The sequence below is a fragment of the Bactrocera dorsalis genome, chromosome 3 (assembly GCF_023373825.1).
Source record: "Bactrocera dorsalis isolate Fly_Bdor chromosome 3, ASM2337382v1, whole genome shotgun sequence".
NCBI classification, from domain to species: domain Eukaryota; kingdom Metazoa; phylum Arthropoda; class Insecta; order Diptera; family Tephritidae; genus Bactrocera; species Bactrocera dorsalis.
Window position 1 is genome coordinate 51,208,704 of NC_064305.1, and position 26,860 is coordinate 51,235,563.

The window sequence follows — 26,860 nt, forward strand, 5'->3', positions numbered from 1 at the left end:
GATAAACATTTGTGATGAGTTCATATTTTGTTGAAGTGAATTGACAAAGGCAGGTGGAATGGATATCAAACCACTGGAAGTATCGACCGAAATTTGCACATTTCAAAGTCTTAGCGAATGCAATGTAAAATGTCATCGGCAATGTCAAATCTTTCAAATTTTCGTATCCCATAATTGACGCGAATTTGAAGGCTAATAAGCCGAAATGACCTTCGCGAAAAGTATGCGAATTGCAGTGGCATGCGAAGTAGCATCGACCATCGTTTGATTCCAGTAATTATAATGTTGTAATTGCTGGTATGCTTCTCAAAAGTTGCACACACTGTACCATTCACATTACGCAATGACTTAAATGAAGTTGAGCCGCGAAAGGCACCACAGTCGGAAAACTTCATGAATGTGGGATGGCAACTCTATCCTGAGCGAGCTGTTGCATCATCTCACTGAATGGAGGACGACGAGTAGCAGACGAGACGGCGAGCGCGACTGATCGAGCATTAAAAAGAAGCCTTGTTACTTTTGAATTTTTCGTTCACTTTTAATTAAAATACATTTTCTTGTTCAAATAAACTTACAGCTACATTCAAATAAACTAAAAGCTACATTCAAATAAACTAAAATCTACATTTTGGGGGCTCGTCCATAAGTGAAAATTTTGCTGTGTGCGTGCATGTATGCGATTCGGGATAATGGCATAGCTTGGTGCTTTTGAAAAGATACGTGAAAATCTAAAGCGTAGCAGAAAAGAGGCTATCGCGGCGTTGCACAAGTTCGTGTTTGAAAGTGACGGTGACCGAGCAAACCGCAAACGGTTGCGCGAATTTTAAGGATTTTTGTTTGATGCTAGCGACGAGGCATACTTACAAAAGTTAGCATACGTAGACAAAAATTTAAACGAAAACGACCTCGCTTGCATATGCAACATTTTAAGTATAAATTACAAACGCAAAAATTTAAAACATTACATATTTGAAAATCTTCAAAAGGGACGCTTGTTATGCGCAAGCGCTAACGACGACGACGGCAGCGACAGCGCTAACGAAAACGAAGAGAGCGACGACGAGAGCAACGACGGCGACGGCGCAAGCAAAGACGATGCAAGCGACGTGGCAAGCTCAAAACACAACTACGATTGCGTACAGACTATAGGAGTAAATTCAACGAGAACAACGAATATGTATAAGAAAAAATATTAACGACGATTGCTTTCTCTCTTTTGCGAATGAGGGTGAAGCGAATATAAATACAGACGCGGCGAGAAATATTACGACACAAATGTCACGGTTTGCTATTAATTTTCGAGACATAGAGGATTCGGTGAGAACATTTGACGGCACAGAAAAAATACCAGTTGAAATATGGATAGAAGAGTTTGAAGAGACAGCGCCAATTATGTTTTGGTACGAATTTCAAAAATTTGTGTTTGCTAAAAAATCGCTTAAAGGACTTGCTAAACTTTTTATATCAAGTGAAAGAGGTATCACGTCGCACAATGGGTAATAGGCGGCAAAAATATGTAATTTTTAACTATCTAATTTTAACAAAATTTCATTCCAGTAGTGTTTCTAGACAATGAATATAGTTTAATTTATCACGTATTTGCGAATTGCCATTTCACTGACTTAACAATGTATTTTTAAAGTCAAATAAAAATAGAACTCTTGAAAATTGTGAAAAATATTGAGAAACATATGAGAACAGACGTATGGGGTTTCGACGTTTTATGCAATAAGAAGTGACTTCAAAGTCCATCCTAATATATATTATAATATATTATAAAATAATTATTTTCATTTCATAGGCCTAATTCATGTCAATTTTGACAAAGTTTTAAAATAAAACCATTTTTAAACACTTTTACATAAAAATTATAGTTTTGACTATTAGCTACGTGTACCTACATTGTCTAGTTAGTCCTAATATTTTATGTACACTTTAAGGAATATGATAACGAAAAAATGAACTGCGGATACGTGCGGATAAGGATCAAAGATAGCTATGAACGGTTGTTGTGTTGTTCACATATTGATAATTTAAAGTAGCGTTTGTGTAATTTCGAAATTCGTTGTGTAATAAAAACCTAACAGTTCTTAACAAGTGTGATTGTATAAATATATATTGCAAATAATATTTGCAAAATGTCATCCGTTTCCATAAGTAATCGACAGCTTACTGAAGAATTTATTCGGTGCGGCCAAAAAAGTGATATGTTGACGCAGTTTTTGAGGGATAAATTCCCTTCTTTTAGTGAAGATAAGGTGAAGTTAATTTTAGAACAAATTAAAAAAAGGTACATAAGTTCATTCAATTTAAAATGAAACCAGTGCCACAGGAAAAAAACATACTATTTAAAAATCATTCTGTATGGCTGGATAAGAATTTTACTGTAGAGATGGTTGATAAATTATTACCCGGGACTTCAAATAAACGTAGTTTAATTGCTGGACGACCGGTAAAGAAATTTGAAGAATGTAGTCAACGGGCTAAACGTTACAAGGTCCAACAACTTCGAGATAAGTACTCTGAACAAGAATTAAAGGCCGCAGCTGGATCAGCTGCTATAAAGAAGACATACTTAGATTCTCAAAAAGCGTTGGCGATGTTAATTGATGCACAGTTATCAAAGCATCAGTATGAAGTTGTTCGAAATGTGCTTAAAGACTTCGGATGTGATGTGTTGCCACCGTATTATAGAGTTCGGGAGGAAAAAAGGCATTGTTACCCTGAAAATATTACTATTACACCAATATCTACACAAGTTGATTTGCAAAGTTTACTTGATCACACAGCTAAAAGAATTATTTTGGCCGCCGAGAACTTCACAAATCTAGCTCATGCTCCAGAAATAATGACTCTAACATCGAAATGGGGTTGTGACGGTTCGTCAAATCAAAGTCAATACCACCAGTTCATACCTAACGAATTTGATGGTATATCTGATACAAATTTATTTATGGTATCTATGGTGCCTTTAGTGCTTAAAACTATAGACCAAACAGACACGTTATGGAAGAACTCTAGGCCTTCTTCCACAAAGTTTTGTCGGCCGATTCAATTTGAATATGCCAAGGAAACCGCAAACCATACTAAAGAAATTGTCGAAAGGATACAGGAAACCATAATCAACATATTGCCAACATTTGTGACTATAAAGGACAAGGTTATTGAAATACGTCACAATCTTTTATTTACCATGATGGACACAAAAATAGCTCAAGCAGCAACTGGTTGTAAAGCATCATCTGTCTGTTACATATGTAATGCAAGCCCTAAAGAAATGAACAACCTAGAATCCGTTGTCAAAAAATCATGCAATCAGGAAGCAGTTAAGTTGGGAATTTCTCCCTTACATGCTAGAATTAAAACAATGGAATTTATTTTACATATTGGGTATAATTTGACTTTTAAAAGGTGGTCTACTAATGCGGAAACCAAGCCACTTAAAGAAGAAAACAAGAAACTTTAGAATTGGATGATGATGATAAAAAATTACTTGTTGAATAAATAATTAATAATATATGATCATTTTTGAATATTTATTGGTTATGTTATATGGGAGGTGGTCGTAGTTGTGGACGGATTTGCTTTATTTTTTCTGGACAAGCTTATATTTACAAAATATTACACTGTACTAAATTTTGTTACTGTAGGATGATTTTTGATTTTTGTGTTATATGGGAGGTGGGCGTGGTTGTGGGCGGATTTTAACAAAATTTTTTTTTTTTCATCTAATTTGGCAATATGAGAGATGTGTGCCAAATTTCAAAGCCCTACCTCGATTCCTTTTATTTTTTGCCGCGGCTTGTATGAAGCGGCTCCACTGTGCGTCGTGGGCAAAATTAAAGCTATGTTTACTTGATGAATTCAAATCAGTAACAAATGGTGCACAATTGCATAAATTGCTTGTGGGTAGAACAATGAAGGAAAATGAAAGGGTGCTGGAGTATTTTTTTAACATGAAGGAAATTGCTTCGCTGGGCAATATCGAAGAATGCGCGTTAATTCAATACGTGATTGACCGAATGTTAGATCTAAACATTAATAAAACAATTTTGTAGGGCGCGAAAAATGTAAAAGAATTTAAGGAAAAACTGAACGTATACGCGAAAGAAACAAGCAAATGACGGTGAAAAAACAGCTGAAAAAAGAAAATGACAAAAATATTAAACGAGACTTTGTGTGTTATAACTGTGGTGCAAAAGGGCACAAATCCGTAAATTGCGATAAAAAAGAAAAAGGTACAAAATGTTTTGAGTGTCAGCAATTTGGCCATATAGCGAAGGATTGTGTGTTTAAAAAATTTAGCAACAACGCAAAAAGTGTAAGCATAGTGAGTGCAAAAGACGATATTATGCACAAGCCAATTAGCATAGATGGTATGTATGGTAAAGCTTTGTTTGACACCGGTAACAAAGTTAATATAATATCATTCGATTTATGCAAGACATTAAATAGGCCGGCAATGAATGACTCAAAAATTCTGCTAACTGGGTTTGGTAAAAAAATGTAATTATAACCCAATGGGTGAAATAGAAAAAACAATAAAAATCTACGATGACTATTACAATTTGTTGTTCCAAGTGGTGGCAACTGAGTTTTTGGAAGTAGATATGATTATCGGTGCTGACTTTTGTTTATTAGCTGAAATAAAAATTAACCCTTTAGTACTTAACATAAGAAAATTGAATAGTGAAAATGAAAATAAGGCGTTTTTTGTGTTTAACATTGAAATTGAACCAGAGAGTGGTGATAAAATAAATATTGATGTAGGTGCTAATGCGTATGCTAGACAAAAAGTTTTTGAACTGGTAAAAGACTACAAACCAAATAAGTGTAAATCTACCAATGTGCAAATGAACATAGTTGTTAAAGACGAAAGCCCAATATTTTGTACCCCGCGCAGATTGCCTTTTAGTGAGCGATGTGTTGTAGACGACCAAATTGAGCAATGGCATAGTGAGGGTATAATTGAAATATCGGAATCGGAGTATAGTAGTCCGATTGTCCTTGTCAAAAAACGCGATGGTACATCTAGGCTATGTGTGGATTACCGTAGATTGAATAAGGTAATCATCAGAGACAGATTTCCACTACCACTAATAGAAGACCAATTGGATAGACTACAAGACGCGAAAGTCTTCAGTACAATTGACCTGAAGAACGGTTTTTTTCATGTCCCTGTGGCAAAGAGTAGTCAAAAATACACGTCGTTTATTACGCATAGTGGTCCGTATCAATTCTTAAAGGTGCCTTTTGGTTTTGCAAATTCGCCGAGTGTTTTTCAGCGACACATCAACATAATTTCCCGTGACTTAATGCGAAGCGGCATTACACTGTCGTACATTGATGATATCATAATACCAGCTAGTGATGAAAGTGAGGCTTTGAACAATTTAGAAAAAGTGTTTAATGTATGTAGAGACCATGAACTGCAAATAAACTTTAAAAAATGTCAGTTTCTTAAAAGAAAAGTAGAGTTCCTTGGACATACAATTGAAAATCAGCAAATTACGCCTTCCCAAAGTAAAATCGAATCCTTGTTAAAATACAAACTTCCACAAAACCTTAAGCAATTAGAAAGTTTTCTAGGGTTAGCTAATTACTTTAGAAAATTCATAAGAAACTTTTCGACGATAACTAAACCGCTTAGTGATTTAAGAAAACAAAATAGGAAATTCGAAATGAGAGAAGAGCAAATAAAATCATTTGAGACGGTGAAGCAGCTTTTGAGCCAGAAACCAGTTTTGAATATTTTTAATCAGCGTTATGAAACAGAGGTGCACACAGACGCGTCCGCCGATGGTTACGGTGCCGTACTCCTACAAAAATCACCAGAAGACAAGCAGTGGCACCCTGTGTATTACATGAGCAAAAAGACAGCAGATGCAGAGAAGAAATATTCGAGCTAGGAGCTAGAGGTGTTGGCAGTTATCGAGGCGTTAAAAAAATTTAGAGTCTATTTACTCGGTTTGCACTTTAAATTGGTGACAGACTGCAAAGCCTTTACAAAGACATTGGAAAAAAGGGATCTGTGCACCAGGGTGGCTAGATGGGTACTCTTTCTGCAGGAATACGACTACGTAGTGGAGCACAGGTCAGGCTCGCAAATGAAACATGCCGATGATTTGAGCAGATATGCCGTGCTAAGTATCAACAGTGAAAGCATACTAACAAAAATTTATCCCGCGCAATCCCAAGACGAAGAGCTACGAACGATAAGAAAAGTACTAAAGCATAACTCTGCGTACGACGACTATTTCATTAAGGGGACGTTTTGTACAAATTGATCGACGACGTTGAATTGTTGTTGGTACCTCAAGAAATGCAGAGAGCCATCATCAAGCAAGCGCACGAAAGAGGGCACTTCGGAGTCAAGAAAACGAAAGAACTTATAACCAAAGAATATTTTATACCGTAACTAGAAGTGAAGATCCGAAATACTATTACGAATTGCGTGTAGTGTGTTGTAAGCAACCGTAAGCAAGGTAAACGAGAAGGAGAACTGTATCCTTTAACCAAAGGAGACCAACCGTTTTATACGTATCACGTCGATTTTCTAGGACCATTAGAATCCACAAGCAAGCAATATAAACATATATTCGCGGTAATCGACGCTTTCACCAAATTTTGTTGGCTTTACCCAACCAAAACCACATCTGCTAAAGAGGTAGTTTCAAAGTTAGAGATACAGAGTGCTGTATTTGGCAACCCATTTCAAATAGTATCAGATCTTGGTTCGGCGTTCATGTCTGAAGATTTCAAAGCGTACTGTGGGGCGGAAAACATCATACACTGCAAAGTAACTACAGGTCTACCCAGAGCCAATGGCCAAGTGGAGAGGCTCAATGCGACAATTTGCAATGTTTTAGCCAAACTTAGCATAAAAGATCCGACGAAGTGGTACAAATATGTGGATAGCGTACAAAAATCAATTAACTCGACGTACACAAGAAGCACTGCTCATACACCGTTTGAATTATTAGTAGGTACTAAAATGCGTACTAAAGACGACCATGATGTAAATCAGCTAGTTCAAGACGAAATCGTGAAGAGCTACAACGACGGCCGTGAAATAATGCGAAAAGAAGCGAAACAACAAATACTGAAATTACAAGACGAAAATCGAAAATCCTATAACCTTCGTCGCAAACCAGCAACCCGCTACAAAGATGGCGATCTTGTGGATATTAAACGTACGCAGTTCGGTAGAGGGTTAAAGCTTAAACCAAAATTATAGCGTGGTAAAAACAAAAGCAAACAACACGTACGATGTTTTACGAGTCGGTGACCACGAAGGAGCCAAACGCACGACAACATGTGCAGAGAATATGAAGCCTTGGCCGGAGAATGATATAGTCAGTGGCACATTCGAGTCGAATGCCTAGCAGGATGGCCGAGATGTGGGATGGCAACTCTATCCTGAGCGAGCTGACTGAGCGAGCTGTTGCATCATCTCACTGAATGGAGGACGACGAGTAGTAGACGAGACGGCAAGCGCGACTGATCGAGCATTAAAAAGAAGCCTTGTTACTTTTGAATTTTTCGTTCACTTTTAATTAAAATACATTTTCTTGTTCAAATAAACTTACAGCTACATTCAAATAAACTAAAAGCTACATTCATATAAACTAAAATCTACATGAATGGTAAAAGTAAATATCCTAAATACGCTTTATTGCAGTTCACGTATCGACCTACTTGATACTTGCTGATCTCATCCCGTTTAAGGTCAATAATCGCCATGTTGCTTTCTTTGGTGACGTATTTACAAACCTATTTGATTGATTTCACCAATCTGCAATACTCAACATTGACAGGAATTTTGAATGTGAATTAGACAACAGTGGCGCATATGGCACGATCCATGTGTTGCCAACTTTGATATTCATGTCTCTAAATTGAATGCTAAATCTTGTGCCATTGTCGTCTGATGAGCGACGCCGATACAGTGGATATCCATCATTTCCAGTTCGCGTTTCCGTAAGAAAAGCACGTGGATAGTGTTTCGTGCATTTATTGTCAGACATACAAACCGAAGTGGGATTGTATGTCCGCAAGGTCCATGAACCATATTGGTTTTCACCACTTCGTATAATTCTGGATCTATCTCTGATTCAGGAATTTCCGCAGAAATTATTTCATCAATTTGATCTGGTGTAACCACCATCCGCAGCCAAAGAAAAATGTGTGCGTTCGGCAAACCTCTTTTTTGCTACTCAACAGAATACATCCAGCATCTCACAGCACCATATATACGTTGCTTCAAGATAAAGTACATCAAACATCGCAGCTGTTGTTTGAAAAGTCGTTCTGTGACATCGTGACGATCGCTTGCTGATTGCCGCGTTCCATAATTCCGCACGTATGTCATCGCATTTTAGGAGTGCTTCTTGCCTTGCCTTGCCTTGGGCTACCTTTCGTTGATGGCAAAAATAACGTCAACCGATATTAGCACGACCTCTTCGTGCCTTCGTAACAAATTTCAATCTGTAATTGATCAGTATGTGTGAAACACACATAAAGTTTTCACTGAATAATTTTCAATAATTTTTCTTTTGAATAGCCGGAATAAAAAAGCAAGCGACCGAAATTGAACAATTCAAATAATTTATAAATCAAAATATTAAAAAACAAAACAGTCAAAAATTTAAAAAAAAATTTGAATGGAAAAAAGTTACTTTTTCGAATTATCCAATTTTTCGACTTTTCCTCATGAAAAATATATGGTATTTTTATTTCTAAACCTTCCCCGATCCACAACCAATAACCTCTAAAAATTTCATCAATATTACTTCAGACGTTCTCTTAGCTTTACTAACAAACAAATAATAATTTTTATATAACGTTTGTATGTGAAAAAGTAAAGTGCTGAACTTCAACGAACATTTACAAAAAAGAGTTGGCCAAATTGGACCAGGCGTTGTTAAGTTATGCACTTAGCAACACATTTTGTGATTCATTTTTATATATAAGATTATGTTTTTTGACGATGTTATAGAAAATTTAATATTTGTTATCGACATATTTATTTCTATTCAAGTATAAAAACATCTCTGAATAATGAAATGTAATAGATTTTGTGACTGTCACTTATACCATGTTCAGACCGAAAATTTAAAGGGATTATATTACATTTAATTACATTCATTAATCAGCCTGTTCTCACTGCCGTTAGAAAGATCAAAAACAGCTGTTATTGTCATTCAAGAATTCAGATCGTTTAATATTTATCAAAAGAAAAGATTGTCATATAGTATTCTGAAATAAGACCTGTCTTTTTTTTAATATTTTCCATATAATAGATATAATGGATGCATTTTTTCATTTGTTACTCGATTTTCAGGTGAAATTAGATTCATTGCTTAAAAAAAAATAGTTTGTTTACATTTTTTCCTTTCGTAGATATAAATCAGCTGTGATAATGTAACAGATTTCCAATGCTGACAAGTAGATGGCGCAAAATCAGAGTCGCACAGAGAGATTTAGCGCGGATCAATTTCACATCATTTCAATGAAGTGATTTGGAACTGTCATTTTTGTATGGCGAAATCTTGATAAATTTATAAGATAAGTGGGATAAACCACCCAACAGCCGTAAACAAAAGGATCGTAATCCTTTTTTTATTTTCCTTCAGTTCAAGAGCTCAAAACATGCGTTATATCAGCTACCTACCCGACAGCATTTCGCAATGTGACAAAATAAATTTTTCCCAAGCCCGTTTGAAAACGATGGTACGACAGCTGAAATTATCGCAAAGACAAGCGATTTGCCTAGCACATCATCTTTGATCGGTAAATATATTGGGTCTAATTATTGAATCCGTTTCGATCGAAAAACTTGACAATTCGATCGAAAATTATTACGTTGCAATCATTGAAACCGTATCGAAAATGAAGTTTTCGATGCAGTTGAATTTACTTGCCGACTCGATAAAATACATTCCGTGGCTAATAGATGGCGCTAATTTCGAAATCATTGAAACCGCAAAATCGAAAATATTTGTCGAAATCTATCTGTTGATGAGTGAACTGCGTAAATTGACAAAAATGGAGCATTTGTAAGTATATATGTAAAAAAATAGCTGAGGATGCATTAAATTATGTTTAAAATTTGTGATTTAGAGACAAGAAACAAAAACACACCAACAAAAATCAATTTGAAGTGCTAGTGGATATCATGAAGTTGCATCCAGACATAGCTAAAGGATTTTCTCAAAGAGCACCCGCGGAAATAACTGCTTTTTGGGAAGACACTTCAGAAAAGTTAAACGCTATGGACCCTCCAGTCAAGGACAAGACTGGATGGAAAAAGGTATAAAAAACAGCACGCGTTTATATTATCGGTTAATATTGGTTCATTTATAGGTTTGGACTGATTTTAAATTTGCAGTTAAAAGAAAAATGATTAAAAATACAAAGCAAATTTCTGCAACAGGGGGTGGGCCCTTCAACCAAATAAATTTAAGTTCCCTCGAAGAGGAGGTCAGCGCTATACTTTCCCTTAATAAATCAGTAGAGGGATTGAAAGGTATAAAAACTTTTGGAACATCAACAAACATTTCAGATGACATCCCTAGTACGAGTAAGAAGAGACCAATTGACGACATTTCTTCCCAGCCCCAAATGCAAAATGAAATATCATTTCTATCGTCTGACCAGCAAATGGAGATACTGAACACCTGACCCACTGTACACCGCACAAGAAACAGAAAATAAATAAAATGAGTCTTCTTGAGGAGCAAATAAATATCCAAAAAAAGATGGAGGACAATGTTTCAAAAGTTCTAAACACGCTTATGAAGCAACAGAGCGAACATGCACAAGCACAATCTGAAACAAACAGATTGATAAGAAAACTCTATGAAATTGAAAAAGATAAATTGAAGGAAATGAAGCGACATAATGCTGTAATGGAAAAAAAGAATTGTAGAACTTGAACTACAACATTTAAATAATCTATAAGTTTTTATTTTTAATTTCTAATAATTCGTTTAATGAATTTTTATGTTTATTTAAATAATTTTAATATGATATTCATATACTATGAACTTATATTAAAAAATATCTAAAAAACTATCTCTAATTCTATTTGCTTCATCGGTAGGCGTATCATCTATATCATTCTCATCTTCGTTGGAATATGCATTTTCAGTTGTGTCCAGGTTTAACTCATTTATGTTTTCATTTGAATTAAAATGCAAACGAATATTATGCAATGCGCAGCATAAATTGACAATACGCGCTGCTTTATATGGTGCGTAATGTAGTCCTCGTTCACTACAAAGACAACGAAATACCGATTTTAATAAACCTATTGTTTTCTCAATAACAATTCGGCTTTTAGCATGATATGTGTTGAATCTCCTTTTTCGGACGCATGTTATTGGTTCCCTAAACGGAGTTATGAGCCACGGTTGAAGAGGGTAGCCTTTGTCACCTTTACAAAATATATTTTTGATTAGTACATTCGTATAAATTGATAGTATTTTTAGCAAATTATTCTTACCTAGTATTAAATTTGCATGTCCTCTCCGATAATTTGATGCGCTAATGATTTTCAAATCACTCATATCCCATATGTGAGAATCATGACTACTGCCGGGATATGTAGCACAAACGTATCAAATTTGCATCTTATGGTCACACGCCTACATATGAAAAACATATATGTATATATAGAATACTGAATAATAAGTTAATTTTGAAAAAGCCTTATACTATGTTCGGACCGACATTGAAAACATGTTTTCGTGGGAAAAACTGGTTTTCGCACGAAAACTTGTGTTTTCGTCCACGTAAAATCTGTCAAATGAAAACACAGTTTTCGCTGAAAACTACTTGAAAACTTACATTCCACTCATTATAATCGGTGCCTGCTCTAGTTTAATCGATTTTTTTGGAAGACATATTTTGCAGGCCCTCAATTGTCACTTCATATTTGTTTACATTCCATATACAAATACAGCTGCCCACTGTTAAGGGGATTCTCTTGTTCCTGCAAAACCCTTGCACGGTGCAATAATTGCAGAATTTTCTTCTTGGTGCAACGGCACAACAAACACACGCAAAAATTTATATGCAATGGCTGTAAAATATGTCAGACCAAAACCCATGTTTATTTTCGTGCCGTCATATATCACTTCTGCAATGGGTGCTCTCTTATCCTTGCATATTTCGGTAAAGGATTTTTGCATTTTGTGTCATCTTGCAACAACAAGAGAATCCCCGTATTGATAGTTGTCAGTGAAAACTCATCGAAAACACACATTGTCGGTCCGAACGACTTACATTCCACAACATACAAATGTGTTTTCAAAATGTTTTCAATGTCGGTCCGAACATAGTATAACCAGCATAACATTCAGACTTGAGAATCCTTTGCGGTTAAAATACAGATGTTTATGTCTTGACGGTGCCAATATCTTTACGTGAGTTCCATCAACTGCCATTGCCACACCAGGAATTTTTGATTTGCCAAAAAAATATGTTTTTGCTTCCAATTCCTCGCTGGCGGTCATGTCAATGGAGACCCACCTTGAACATAGCCTGTACTCAAGAATGTTGAGTACTTCATCTAATACAACACAAAATGTCGATTGGGCCATATTTATATTGAAGTCCTTTCCAATACAATGTTGATAACTACCCGTGGCTAAGAAACGTAGACATGCAGCAAGTTTTATTTTTGGAGAAAGAGAACCTTGTCTTTTGTCATTTCCAAGTTCATTTTCGCATTCCCCCAAAATGTATATAAATGCCCTTTTGTTGATCCGAAAATTTTTGATGAAACTGCGTATGTACATACATTCAAACATATATAAATAAAATTTTGTTTTTTTAGCTTAAATAGTTCAACTCACTTATAGTCATCCATTTCCAGCACGTCTTTTGAAATATTCCTCAAATTTCTGCGCTCACGACGAATGTTTACACTATTTTCATCATCACTATCACTTAAATATAATGCAATTGTATCCATTTCAAATATTTGTAAAAACGAATGAAAAGACAATTTATTTAATTTTTCAAATTTGTTGATAACACAGTTTCTTTATGGTATGGTAAAGCAGGTTATCGACGGTATCAATAATCGCATAAACATTTTCGATCGAAAATTCTATCCGCAGCGAATTCGATTTCGATGCGGATTCAATAATTAGACCCATTGTCTAAAGATGTGAAGGTGTATGGATACCGCAAAAGACAGGAGGGCATTGATAGATGAGTCTTATTAAATTTAATTTAAATATTGTGTACAAATTCATGATACTTATTGATAACACTTATAAGATACAAAAAAAATAAAACAGCACACAAACATAGTTAGTGTAGCTTTTTTAAAAAATACAAATTTTGTTAATTTTTATACTCCCGCAACAAAGTTGCTAAAGAGAGTATTATAGTTTTGTTCACATAACGGTTGTTTGTAAGTCCTAAAACTAAAACAGTCAGATATAGGGTTATATATACCAAAGTGATCAGGGTGACGAGTAGAGTTGAAATCCGGATGTCTGTCTGTCCGTCCGTCCGTCTGTCCGTCCGTCCGTCTGTCCGTCCGTCCGTGCAAGCTGTAACTTGAGTAAAAATTGAGATATCATGATGAAACTTGGTACACGTATTTCTTGGCTCCATAAGAAGGTTAAGTTCGAAGATGGGCAAAATCGGTCCACTGCCACGCCCACAAAATGGCGGAAACCGAAAACCTATAAAGTGTCATAACTAAGCCATAAATAAAGATATTAAAGTGAAATTTGGCACAAAGGATCACATTAGGGAGGGGCATATTTGGAGGTAATTTTTTTGGAAAAGTGGGCGTGGCCCCGCCCCCTACTAAGTTTTTTGTACATATCTCGGAAACTACTATAGCTATGTCAACCAAACTCTACAGAATCGTTTCCTTCAGGCATTTCCATATACAGTTCAAAAATGGAAGAAATCGGATAATAACCACGCCACGCGCAAGGTTATGTTGAAAATCACTAAAAGTGCGTTAACCGACTAACAAAAAACGTCAGAAACACTAAATTTTACGGAAGAAATGGCAGAAGGAAGCTGCACCCAAGCTTTCTTTAAAAATTGAAAATGGGCATGGCGTCGCCCACTTATGGACCAAAAACCATACATCAGGAACTACTCAACCGATTTCAATGAAATTCGGTATATAATATTTTCTTAGCACCCTGATGACATGTACGAAATATGGGCGAAATCGGTTCACAACCACGCCTTCTTCCAAAATAACGCTATTTTGAATTCCATCTGATGCCTTCTCTGTATAATATATACATTAGAAACCAATTATGATAGCGGAATAAAACTTTATACAAATACGGTATTTGAGCTGAGGTATTCCTTGTGGAAAAATTGTCGTGATCGGACTATAACTTTTCAAGGTCCCTGATATCGAACACGAAGAACTCAGTGCCTAACCTAACCTAACCTAATTTTTCACCGAAAATATCGGTAAATCTCTCAGAATTTAATTCTAATTAATTTTACGGCAAAGTAAAAAAATATGTAAATGACGGATAATGAAATCTCGATTATCACTTTATCATGCGAGAGTATAAAATGTTCGGTGACACCCGAACTTACCCCTTCCTTACTTGTTTTTTCTAATGGTTAGTTTGCTCAGAACGTTGTCTTTGCTTAAGTTTCTTACTATTACAAGATGTCACTTAATGTATAAGTATCAAAGGGTATATTAAAATATTGACGAAACGTGAGGGAAAAAAACATTAAAAAATGGATTAAATTTCAGTTTTTTCGACATATTGGCTATAAGGACACAAAAAACATTGATTTTGGGGTTTACAGTCATCTAAGAACTTAAAGACGGACTTATTCTGAGAAGCTTTGCCAAAGAAAGTTGACCAAAAAAGTCAACATTAAAAAAGTTAGAGACCGAAGAAAAATTTGCCTTTCTCTTACAATGGGCCACTTTGATGAAAAACTTCAACAAAAATTTTTGCATGAAACCATGATTGTAACTCAAAAAAGTAATGATGCAGTTCGATTCGTAAGACCCGAAATAGAAGAAAACCGTCGAATTTGGTCTTGTCTTTTTTTTTGACTATCTCAGTGTTATAATTGGTGGCGGTATTATAAAGCATCACATATGCAATGCGAATTTGATGAAAAATGGAGCCGATTATTCCGTTTTTATTCACACAGCTTCGGAATTCGATGGCAGTTACAGTGTTGCTCGACCAGATGAGGCTATTTCCTGGGGTAAAATAAAGAAAGAAGCTTCACCAGTTAAGGTGTATGCAGAAGCTAGTTTAGTAGTGCCATTGATTGTTGGTGAGACTTTTGTTAAAAGACATTTCAATGCAAAAAAAGAAAACGCACCATGATAATAAATAATTGTAAAAAAATGCAAATTTGTGGACTTTAATTTGTAATAGTAAACGAACTTTTTAATAAAGCTTAGTCAATAACGACTTACGACCTTCGTCACCAGAAGATATATATTTATATTCGATCAAGGACTGTCAATTTGTACACATATGTCAAACGGCAAATTACCACCTAGGATTATATCCTACTGCATGCAAAAATTTAGAAATACTTGAAGCGTGTTTAAAAATTGCAAAAAAAAAACAACTGATTTAACATCAAACAACAAGTAATATCCCAATAAAATTGAACAGATATTCAAAGTAATTCAATATAATCACTTAAATAACGTAAACACTTGCATTATTTAATATATTTTAAAGTGTTGATTATCAAAATTTAAAAATTATATGTAGCTCAAATGCTAACACAACACTCTTATTACCGTGAAAGTAGCAAACAAAGTGTTACACAACACCCTAAGATTTCTTAGAGTTGAATATATTGTTACAAAAGTAGTATTAAGTTGTATTTGTATTGCTATATGCATCCCTTATTATGAACAATAGTTGTAGGTATATGGAATAGCATTTGTCTTGTTGTAGACATCTGGCGCCGCACTGTCTGCTTGTCGAAACAATAGACATCTGCCGCCGCAGCCGTCTGCTTGAACAATTGCAGAGTCTGGCGCCGCGGCTGTCTGCTTGTCGGCATTTGGCGCCGTATAGCATTATGTTCTGGTAATTTCCAGACGCAATATTCTAGAAGGACACGTCGGCATCAGCGAGAAGTGCGTGGCTATATAAGCCGTGACAGCGCCAACGTAATCAATCAGTGCTAAGAATAAACAGCTATAGTGTAGACGAGTTGTGAAATAAAGAGTTGTTGAAGTAAATTAAACAGTGTTGATTTTATTTGTCAATCCAGAGATACGAACCTAACAAAGTAAACTAGCAAGCAGTAAATTCGTAACAATTGGTGTCAGAAGTGGGATAGCACAATGCGAACGGTCACAACAGAAACCTACTATTGAGCCACAGCAGATAAGTCCTACACTCCTAAACAATTTGCTGAACGAACTGCATGGAAATGAAAAATTAAAAGCAGAAAAACTATTAGAAAAATACGCATCCATATTTGCAAACGAAGGAAACAATACAGGAAGAACCGGCCTTGTCAAACATCGCATAAATACTGGAGACGCTAAACCAATCCGACAAGCTCCGCGTAGGGTTCCATTAGCAAAACGTGAGGATGCTAACAAAATTATTGAAGACATGCACAAAAACGGTGTAATCGAACCTTCAATAAGTCCATGGAGCTCACATATCGTCTTAGTTAAAAAGAAAGATGGTAGCACCCGTTTCTGCGTAGATTATAGGAAGTTGAATGATGTCACAAAGAAAGACAGTTATCCTCTACCGAGAATCGACGATACATTAGACACCTTGTCTGGAGCGAAATGGTTTTCTACATTAGATCTACAAAGTGGATATTGGCAAGTCGAGATTGATGAACGTGACCGTGAAAAGACCGCTTTCAGTATGGGCGACGGGCTATGGGAATTCTCTGTGATGCCATTTGGGTTATGTAATGCGCCTGCAACGTTCGAGCGACTGATGGAACATGTGTTAAAAGGACTCAACTGGAAGACATGTTTGGTGTATCTTGATGACATTATCATCATGGGAAAAAGTTTCGATGATCATCTGAAAAATCTAGAGGAAGTCTTTCAGCGAATAGCATCAGCCGGATTACGCTTGAATCCCAAAAAGTGTTCATTATGGAAGAAGCAGGTCATATATCTCGGACATAAAGTGTCACCTGAGGGGATTCACACCGAGGAAGGAAAAATAAAAGCAGTCAAAGATTGGCCTCGACCCACCAACATACATGAACACCGCAGCTTCCTTGGCTTATGCACGTATTACCGCCGTTTTGTACCTGGATTTGCGAACGTGGCTAGAAGTTTACATGATTTAACAAAGAAGAATCGCCCGTTTGTATGGCAGTTGGAACAAGAAAAAGCGTTTGAGCAGCTTAAAGAACTACTTTGTACGGCGCCGATGTTAGCTTATCCAAAACCTGGAAAGAAATTCATCCTGGATACAGATGCGAGCGCTTATGGAATTGGAGGTGTCCTGTCTCAGCTCATCGACGGGCAAGAAAGAGTAATTGGGTATTACAGCAGAGTGCTCGGGAAACCAGAGAAAAACTACTGTGTGACGCGAAAAGAACTACTAGCTGTGGTGGAATGTGTAAAACATTTCCACAAGTATTTGTATGGACAACGATTCTTGCTGAGGACTGATCATGCAGCATTAAAATGGTTATTCAGTTTAAGAATCCGGAAGGCCAAATTGCACGATGGATCGAAAGATTACAAAATTACGACTTCGAAACGAAACATCGAAAGGGGATTCACCACAAAAATGCGGATGCATTATCACGTCGCCCTTGTCCACTGGAATGTAAACATTGCTCCAAATCAGAAGGAAAAGAAGGTATAATCGACGTGCGATTACTGAATATAGAACCTGAAGATGATTGGACTCCTCACCGCATCAGAATCAATCAGCTGGAGGACCCTGATCTTGCAAAGCTGGTAATGGCCAAAGAAAATGGAGTACGACCACCAAAGTAACAAATAAGTAGCGAGAGTCCAACTGCAAAAGCATATTGGGCCCAATGGAACAGCATAAACCTCGTTAATGGATACCTTCATCGTACCTGGGAAAGCGAAGATGGCAAACAGTCTCGTCTGCTGATCATAGTACCGAAGTCCATGATCCCGAAAGTATTGAAAGAATATCACAATGGACCTAGTGGAGGGCACCTTGGAATTACAAAAACTATAGAGAAGATTAAACAACGGTTCTACTGGATCGGTTGTCGAGATTCCATAGCAGAATGGATAAGTAATTGCGTAGAGTGCATGGCAGCTAAAGGTCCTAAAGCCAAAAGTCGCGGTAGGCTACAACAGTACAACGTGGGATCACCATTTGAACGAGTCGCAATGGATGTTGCAGGTCCGTTCCCAACCAGTATGGCCGGAAACAAATATCTACTGGTTGTCATGGACTATTTCAGTAAATGGCCAGAAGTATATGCCTTACCAAACCAAAAAGCGAAGACCGTAGCCGAAGCGTTTGTAGAAAATTGGATAACAAGGTTCGGAGTGCCCGTCGAATTACACTCAGATCAAGGCAGGAATTTCGAATTTCCATTTTACAAAAAGTCTGTACATTATTGGGCATCCAAAAGACACGGACAACAGCGTTACACCCACAATCAGATGGGATGGTAGAGAGATTCAACCGAACGCTCGAAGAACATCTGCGGAAAATCGTTGATAAAGATCAACGGAATTGGGACAAGTGCATCCAGATGTTCCTGCTGGCGTATCGTTCAGCGAAGCACGAGACAACTGGTTACACGCCAGCAAAGATTATTTTTGGATCTGATCTGCGACTCCCTGCTGATCTTAAGTTTGGAACGAATCCTACAGCTGTAAGAAATGATGGAGATTATTGTTCTGCCTTAAAGGAAGAAATGAATGAATTGCATCTAATGGTAAGACAGCATACGCATCTGATGAGCAATAAGATGAAGGACCGGTTCGATCAAGCGGCAAATTCAAAAGGTTTTGAAGAAGGTGATCTGGTCCTGTTGTACAATCCACTTCGAAAGAAAGGCTTGTCCCCGAAACTGCAGACAGCCTGGGAAGGACCCTATATGGTGATGAAACGACTTAATGACGTGGTATACCGCATACAAAGAAATGGAAAAGCACGATATAAAATGAAAGTAGTACATTTGGAGAGGCTCGCCCCATTTGGTTCAAGAGGATTTGTGCCTAATCGGGACGATTAGGCTTTAGTGGAGGGCAGTGTTACAAAAGTAGTATTAAGTTGTATTTGTATTGCTATATGCATCCCTTATTATGAACAATAGTTGTAGGTATATGGAATAGCATTTGTCTTGTTGTAGACATCTGGCGCCGCACTGTCTGCTTGTCGAAACAATAGACATCTGCCGCCGCAGCCGTCTGCTTGAACAATTGCAGAGTCTGGCGCCGCGGCTGTCTGCTTGTCTGCATTTGGCGCCGTATAGCATTATGTTCTGGTAATTTCCAGACGCAATATTCTAGAAGGACACATCGGCATCAGCGAGAAGTGCGTGGCTATATAAGCCGTGACAGCGCCAACGTAATCAATCAGTGCTAAGAGTAAACAGCTATAGTGTAGACGAGTTGTGAAATAAAGAGTTGTTGAATTAAATTAAACAGTGTTGATTTTATTTGTCAATCCAGAGATACGAACCTAACAAAGTAAACTAGCAAGCAGTAAATTCGTAACAATATGTATGTAAACAAAGCAAAGGTTTATTACTGCATTTACTGAGCCAGTAACGAATTAACATCACGCAAGACTATAGCGCAAAACCAAATATGCCCTGCGAGAAATATTTTATGATTCTAAATGCCTTTGGTGCCATGCAATGCCTTTTATGTCTTTTAAATATAATAGGAAATATATTCTTAAAAGATATTTTGTTAATTTTCATTATACTATTAATTATTTAGATGAAAAGGAACGAAAATGTCTTTTTAAAGAAAAAAGTATATTTTTTTGCAAAAAATATCTGATTGGTTACGTAAAACCGAATACTTGGATTATAGTGCACGTATTAATGAAAACCTAAAAACACAGCTAACAAGTTCCATTAGTTTGGAGATTGTTAGGCAGTGTAGGCCGTTTTCCGATGGAGCTTTTATTAATAAAATGTGTAGAAAAATTTTGCAAAAACTTAGTTATAATCAAACATTTATAGATAAAAATCCCTTTCATTGCGATATAAGCCGATATGAATTTTATAACCCTGACAGACGACAGCGCTAATATGCATTAGCGGGCTTAATTTACATTTATTTGCGCATTTCACCCTTGTTAATGCAAGTTTGTAATGCACAAGAATTTCGTGCATTTGGTGGAATTTACCAAATTTGAGTAGGCAACACTGCTCAAAAATGGCCGATTTTTGCTATTTTTTGACAGATGTCGCACTTTTGCTATCAATTTTTCCAATATTCTTAGCTTTTTTGAACACTTTTTCCGCATTACAATCAATTAATGCTATTAATTTCACTCTATTATCTTTTAACGTAGATAATAATAAACGAATTTTTTCGTTAAATTTATATTGATTTTCCAAAATTACCAAAATTTCTTTTAATAATTTATCTTATTCATTTTTATTTCACTTTTTTGTTTAATAAAGAAACAAATTTCACTATCAGCTGTCTAAATGCACAAACCTGCCGTCTGTCACCATAAAATTTCAATTCGCATTAGCGTTGCTTAAGGCGCATTAATTTTGTTCGTCTATCAGGGCTATTACTTGCAGTCAGAATTAATAATTCTACGAAGTGATCGGTAAGTTTCAAACAAATAAAGTATTATTGAATTCTGGCAAAATTTAGATGATTCATTCTAACCTGAAATTCATAAAATCTAAATTTAAATATTCATTTAAATGTTTATAATTTTTCCCCTCTACTTATATATGTGAACAAATTGTTTCAGATTTAAAATTTACTTGTTCCAAACAACGCAATAAAATTTCTTCAACCCATTTAAAAATTATTATTTTAATAAGAAATTTTCATAAAAAGATTTAAATAGATAAATGTACTAAAGATATAACATTAAACAATTAGTTGAAGGTATATTTATATTATATATACATATAAATTATTCCCTTCATTTCGAGAAACTGCAGAACTTCTTATCTATCTATTTATCATTTGCTCTGAGATTTGGATAATCGTTTATTTATATATAGTTTTTTTGAATATTTTCATATATTTTTGCTCCAACGTAGTGAACAAATATTTAATTTTCAAATTTTATTAAACAATAATTTATTTTATAATTGTGCTTATAAAATTTGCTTAATTTTAATTCCAATTTCTCACTGGGATACTTTTTTTTCGTGCTCACCAACACAGTGATAGATTCTCTCATGCCGACCACTGTACTAGACGCTCGATCACTATTTTCCTTCTAGCTTCGAAAATATTTCGAATTTCCATTTATAACTTTAGGGACATATTCTAAAATATTTTTTAAAGAGATTTAAGCAAAAAAAAATAATAATCCATTTTTTCAAGCTTCTAAAGCAGGCTCCCCCCTTAACAAATGAAAAAATTCGTCCATTATTTCCATTATATGGAAAATATTTAAAATAAGACGGCTTTTACTTCAAAATACTATATGACAATGTTTTCTTTTGATAAATATTAAGCGATGTCAATTATTGCATGGCAAAAGCAGCTGTGTTTTCATCTTTCCAACGGCAGTGAGAATGGAATCCCTTCAAATTTTCGGTCTGAACATGGCATAAGTTTTTGTTTTTAACCCTTTACGTCAGTGGTTCCCAAACTTATTTTGTCTACCGCCAACTTTGAGAATAAATATTTTTTTAGGGCCCCCTTTTTTTCACCAATTTAAAAAACACTATAACTTCAAATTAATTATTGTGACCTATATATGTATATTAACGGAGAATTTATTATAACCAGCAACTTAAAACCTGAGCGCAGTAGGTAACATACAACGGCGCATAGGTCTCAAGTTAACTCTTACGGGCTCTACCTGCCAATAAGAATGATTATTAAAACACAATTTTATAGTATTAAAACAGAGAATCTTTTACATCTTTTATTATCTAAAATGATCGATCCATATATAAAAACTAATGTGAAGGATGAATCTGATGTGTTTAATAAGTTTGTTAATATCAGGTTCCAATTTACTCAAGAACAGTCGCAAGTCGCCAAGTTCGGTAACAAGCAAAATATTTCTATTTTTAGTAAGCAGTGTTGTCACAGCACTAAATCGACGTTCACACAAATAGGACGATGGGAATGCCATCAAGAATCGTTGAACGATTGGCCACAATCCAGGGTACAATTGCGAGATCGGTTTTTGTAGTCAAAATTCTTGGTAACCATTTTTGAACTTTATTTCCTCGTTTGTTGTCAATTCTATAAGTTCTTCTTCCAGCTGAGGTGGCATTGCTGTGTTGACATTTGAAAACGGATCCAACTCCCAGTCTGGTATTTCCAACTTCAAAATGTCCTGGTATCGTTCGGTGAAGTCAATGTGGAGGTTTTCCAAATGTTGGCAGTAGGCAAACAATTCGTCGTTACTGCATGATACTGATAAATTCGGAAAATTGTGAAACTCACGTCTGCCCAGATTCTTTTTGTGTAGAAGCAATTTGTCTGCGAAAGCAGCAACGACGTTTTTTGTTTTAATTAAATTTTGTTTATCGCCTTGCAGTTGGAGATTCATGCCGTTGAACAATTTATACAGGTCTGTCATGTAAGCTATATCATTCTTTGATGTTAAGAGCTTGTGTTGAAATTCTGTATCTTTAGTTTCCAAGAACTCTATAACAGAGTCAAACAGGTTGTAGAATCGAGCCTCTTGATAGCCAACGAACTTCAGTATGAAACAACAAACGATTGAAATCCTCGTCATTAGTAACACAAAGCTGATGAAATAATCTATCATTCAAAGAGCTGTTGCGGATTTTATTGACTGCTTTGATGACATATTGCAGTGATTGAAATAGTTTTGCACTAAATGTTGTCTATGAATAACGCAATGTACACCAAGGACATCTGGAATTTTATTTTTTAAGTGCGCTATTAAGCCTTTATGGCACCCTATCATAGCCGGAACGCCATCCGTAGCAATTGAAATAATATTTTTCAAAGGAATCTCATTCTCATCGCAAAACTTTTCCAATATATTGAATATGGTTTCGCCTTTTGTATCGGTTTCTAAATTTCTAGCAAATAATAGTTCTTCACATATTTTCTCATCTTTAATAAACCTCACGTAAGACAACATCATTAGTTGGTAAAGTGGACTCATCGAGCTGAATTGAGAATTGGCTTGTCCTCGGGTGATCGCATAATGATTCTTCAATGTGTTCAGCCATTTCATCAATTCATCTTTGCACAGAATTATTACTCAAGGAATTTTTCGGATAATATCTGCGGCCGGTTTATGAAGCGCGGTAGTTACTCGTATTACTTCATTTATTGCTGGCAATATTAACTCTTCTCCGATGTTATGTGGTTTGCCTTTTTGAGCAATTAACAAAGGGATATTGTACGAAGCTCGAAGTCCGTCGTCATCTTGCTTAGCAGCCGCCGAAAATAGTTTTGCTACACTTGGCTGAGTATTATGCTTCTTCTCTAGGTCTTGAAAATATGCTACATTCTTGTCTCTCTTATCTGGATGCATTTTATTCAAATGATCTTGCAGTCTTGAAGGCTTCATTGCTTCATTCGAAAATGCTTTGAGACATAGAAGACACAAAGGCGAGGATGGGTTTTTTGGGATTTTCAATGAATCCGAATTGAATGTATTCCGCACAGTATTGCCGTCTCTTCTTTTTTATTTCCGACATTGTCTTGCTTTGAGAAATACGTTTAACTACGCGAGTAGTGTAAAGGAAGCGTAAGTAATGCTCATCTATTTCGCGCAAAACCACAAATGAATATAAACTAAATATTACATTGTTTATATTGGAATGCTTAAGCACAATTATTACATATAAAGTAGTCCAAAAATATGACTTCTTATTTTTCTCAGAAATACATTTGTGAAAAAAGGATCTTTCTCCTTTTCTTATTTTCCCCAGAAATACATTTGTAAGAAAGGATAAAGATCCTTTTTTTATTTTCCACATAAAATATTTAAGGAGTTCAAAAGCTGAAAGCAAGCGCTACATCAGCTCGAACCTACCTACCTTACACCTTTGCGCAAATGATTATATTATTATTATGATAGCGAATGCCCTCATACAGATTTGGCAATGGCAATAGCAATACGTTTGACAGTTAGTATTCTATAAATTCTATCCTGTCGAGATGCCCCGTTATGAAACGGAGCGACCGATTGACATGATTTTCATTTTTTCTATATTCAATAAAATAGGACAGATATATGAACTACGCGGAGAGAAATATAGAACCGAGTTTGAGCAATCTTTTAATTCATATTAGTTGATGTTCATCAGTTGTTGTTGAGAGTCGAGAGCTCATGTAGTCGTTGTCTAAGAGGCCTCCTAGCAAATAAAATTACAAATAACCCCCCAGGCCTCTACAAAACGCTCCCATTTTCTTTCTGGGTATCTTACCGCCCCCCTTGACACCTGCAGCGCCCACAAGGGGGCGTTATCGCACTGTTCTACACCATCAAACTCAAGATCCCATAAATCCTAATTAACTTATAGGGGGATTCTGTAACCAGTCTCTAGTCTCTATTTGAGACATTTTGAGGCAAAATCTTAATTTGTGACTAGTTACTATTCACTAAACAGCCTCTAGCGTTAGTGTCAAAATATTGGCTCAAACTTGAGACCTGCTAACTAAGCAGGTCACAAAACCAAAAAGAACCCTTGTCTACTATTTTGAATATACTGAATAGAGATCATCACAGATATTAATCGATTGTAGTTCTTTTATATTTTGTAAGCAACTCAAACACGAAAAGGTTAAAAATAAATCAATTTTACATAAACTTCGTAAAGATTATGAAACAAAGTCAACATGTATTTTTATTTTGATTGATAATTATGTTTTTTGACTATGTTATAGAAAATTTAATATTTGTTATCGACATATTTATTTTCATTCAAGTTTAAAAACATCTCTGAATAATAAAATGTAATAGATTTTGTGACTGTCACTTACAGAATAGCAAAATCGTCTCAAGTCTCAAAAATTGTCTCTAACTCAAAATCTGAAATTTAGAGACTTGAGACTGTATCACAGTACAGAATCGCAAGTATCTTATTACAAAAAAATTAGCCTTAAACCAAAGTTTATATTTGAACCTTATGCCATGTTCAGACCGACACTTAATCACACGATTTCGGCTGATGAGTGATTTACCCCACTAATCTTATAAATTTATCAAGATTTCGCCATACAAAACTGACAGTTCCAAATTACTTCAATGAATTTATTTGAAACTGATCCACACAAAATCTCTCTGTGCGACTCTGATTTTACGCCATATAGTTGTCAGGAAATCTGTTACATTATCACAGCTGATTTAGACACTACAAAGGAAAAAAATGTAAACAAAAAAAATTTTCTTAAAGCAATGAATCTAATTTCACCTGAAAATCGGCTTAACAAATGAAAAAATACATCCATTATTTCTATTGTATGGAAAATATTAAAAAAAGACGGATTTTATTTCAAAATACTATATGACAGTCTTTTATTTTGATATTAGGTGATGTGAATTCTTGAATGACAATTACAGCTGTTTTTTGATTTTTCTAACGGCAGTGTGAACGGGTTGATTTGTGAATGTAATTAAATGTAATCTAATCCCTTTAAATTTTCGGTCTGAACATGGTATTACTCAATTTGAAGTGAGTGTCTACTTCGAAATCATCTCCTTACTTTAAAGTGTTTTTAGCAAGTTCTTTAAGTCCGTCGTAAAAGATAACAGGAAGTTTTGTTGAATCTTCATTTTTGGGAGAACTAAAGAAATATCCTCTTCAATTTGCTTGAAGAAAAATTCGGTTAACATTTCGCGATATCGCTCACCATTGATGGTTGCGGTTCCTTCTTCATTTTCGAAGAAAAATGGGCCGATGATTCCACCAGACCAAAATCCGCACTTTACAGTGATTCGTGCTGTGTGCATTTGCTTCTCGACGATTACGTGCAGGTTTTCTGTGCCCCAAATGCGACTATTCTGCTTGTTAACGTAACAATCGAGGTGGAAATGAGCCTCGTCCGAAAAGATGATTTTTCGGTAAAATTGACCATCCTCGGTCAAACGATCTTCTGCCCAATCTGCGAACTGTAGAATAGTGAATAGCGACCCATTTCGTAAATTTTAGACTTTTTACTGAATATCTGTCACTTTCCGAATGGTATTTGACGTTTCCAATGTCGAAATATAGATAATTCGAATTTAAAACGTTAGATGGCCCACTCTATATAAAAACAATGTCATGAATATCTTCTTTTTTATATTATATTATTGTGACTTAAATTACGCAAATTTGTGCAAAATAAATTTCTTTTATACACGAATTTTATCTATATTTTTGTGTGTAATTACCCACTGCATACTTCTTTCTCGTTTCAAACTTTTAAACGCGATTTTGAAAAATATTAGAGTTGCTATATGTGTATATACATACGTTCTTTTGAAATCAAAACCTTACATATTGAAATATTCTTGAAGTGTAAAAAAATTGTTTTAATGCAAAACCATTTCATAACATCTTAGATACGTTTTCAAAAATAAAATAACGCAAACATTATTAAAAGACTATGGCAACCAACCATATCAACATATCTAAAACATATCATTTCATAGTTGTTGAATACAAATTCAATTAAAGTTAGAAACAATGAATGTTATAAGATAGAAAAGAAATGTACCTATTAAGGACAGTTGTTGTTTTAACG

General features: G+C 35.6%; 1 protein-coding gene and 1 pseudogene across 2 annotated transcripts in view; both read right to left on the reverse strand.

Moving 5' to 3' along the window:
• Nucleotides 1–26,860, reverse strand: part of LOC125777683 (uncharacterized) — a 235,173-nt gene that overhangs the window by 41,019 nt on the left and 167,294 nt on the right. The gene's annotated exons all lie outside the window — the stretch shown is intronic.
• Nucleotides 9,412–12,989, reverse strand: LOC125777691 (putative nuclease HARBI1; annotated as a pseudogene).